The sequence below is a fragment of the Palaemon carinicauda genome, chromosome 8 (assembly GCF_036898095.1).
Source record: "Palaemon carinicauda isolate YSFRI2023 chromosome 8, ASM3689809v2, whole genome shotgun sequence".
Lineage (NCBI taxonomy): Eukaryota > Metazoa > Arthropoda > Malacostraca > Decapoda > Palaemonidae > Palaemon > Palaemon carinicauda.
The window spans coordinates 155,084,049-155,085,479 of NC_090732.1; positions in this window are offsets into that span (position 1 = coordinate 155,084,049).

Genomic DNA, 1,431 nt, shown 5'->3' on the forward strand with positions numbered 1-1,431 from the left:
TAAGGTGCTTTAGGCTGGCCGTTGTCTTTGTTTCCTTTGGGCTGTCCGAAAGACGTTTCTATCCTGCTGGTAAAAATTAAAATCGACTATGTATATCCTGGCAACGCTCCATTCAAACAGATTCTGACTCAACCATCCAATCACATACGCATGAAAAAAGAGTAATGCAGGGATCCATGATAGCAGTAAAGTGTAAATAATACACACACACACACACATATATATATATATATATATATACACACACACACATCATCAACCGTAGCTATTCACTGCTGGTCAAAAGCCTCAGACCACGCTCAGGTGCGTTCTTTCACCCCGTCTGTGTATGGTCTTTCCATGCAAGACTGTACCCGCAATCTTTCTTACCTCATCAATCCAACGTCTTCTCTTCCTTCCTCTGCTTCTTTTGCAATCTCCAGTGATCCATTTTGTCATTCTTAATTTCCCTTATTACCTGTCATTCTCATTATATGCCCTGCCCGTGTCCATTTTTTTTCTTACATGTTAGAACATCCTCTACTTTAGATTGCACTTACATCTATGTTGCTCTTTTTCTGTCTCTTAGTATTATTCCCATCATTATTCTTTCCATATTTCCTTGAGTTGTAACTAGCTTATGTTCTAAGGCTTTAATAAGGCTCTAAGTTTCTGATGCATAACTTAATACTGGTAGGACCATCTGATCAAAAACTTTTCTTTTTAGAGAAAGTGGCTTTTTACACTTCATAATCTCATTTTGGTTACCAAAAGCTCTCCGTCTTTCTATATATATATATATATATATATATATATATATCTTGTTGTCCGTCAAGGTAATGTCGACTGAAACGTTCAGCCTTTTGGTATACCAAGTCTTACAGGTGAAGCCCGCACCATTTTTCATGACCCCAGCTTATGGTGGTAGACTTTTCCAGCCGAGTGGAGTTGTTGGTGATAAATTATAAACGAAGCAACTTCGAGGGTATTTGTAACTTTCTAAACCACTAGGTTATGGAACTTACTTTATAAATATGTCGTGTGTTTTTGTGTAAAATTAAATGATTGTGTTGACATTTTATGCATATGCTCTACTGATTTGCTGTGTCGTGCTTATATAAGAGCACAGTTCTATAAAAGCACTCGTAAACGAGCTTGTTTACAGTACATGTTCGCGTAGTAAAGTAATGTGAGCGAATGGGATGGTATACTGTATATGGACTAAAAATACCATTTGTGGAAATAGTGGCGAGCCGAGATATTAACCTTTAATATTTTCATTGGACTAGGGAGCCTCATTTCAGGTGTGGTTATATTTGTATAAATGTGTATTTACGTGTCTGTACTTTACTATTTGTTGAGAAAGTTTGACAGGCCATGGGAGGCATTCGGGTGCCACGCCATTACCATTACGAATTTACGAACGGGAGCCAGTAGCCAGTCAGTCTGTGT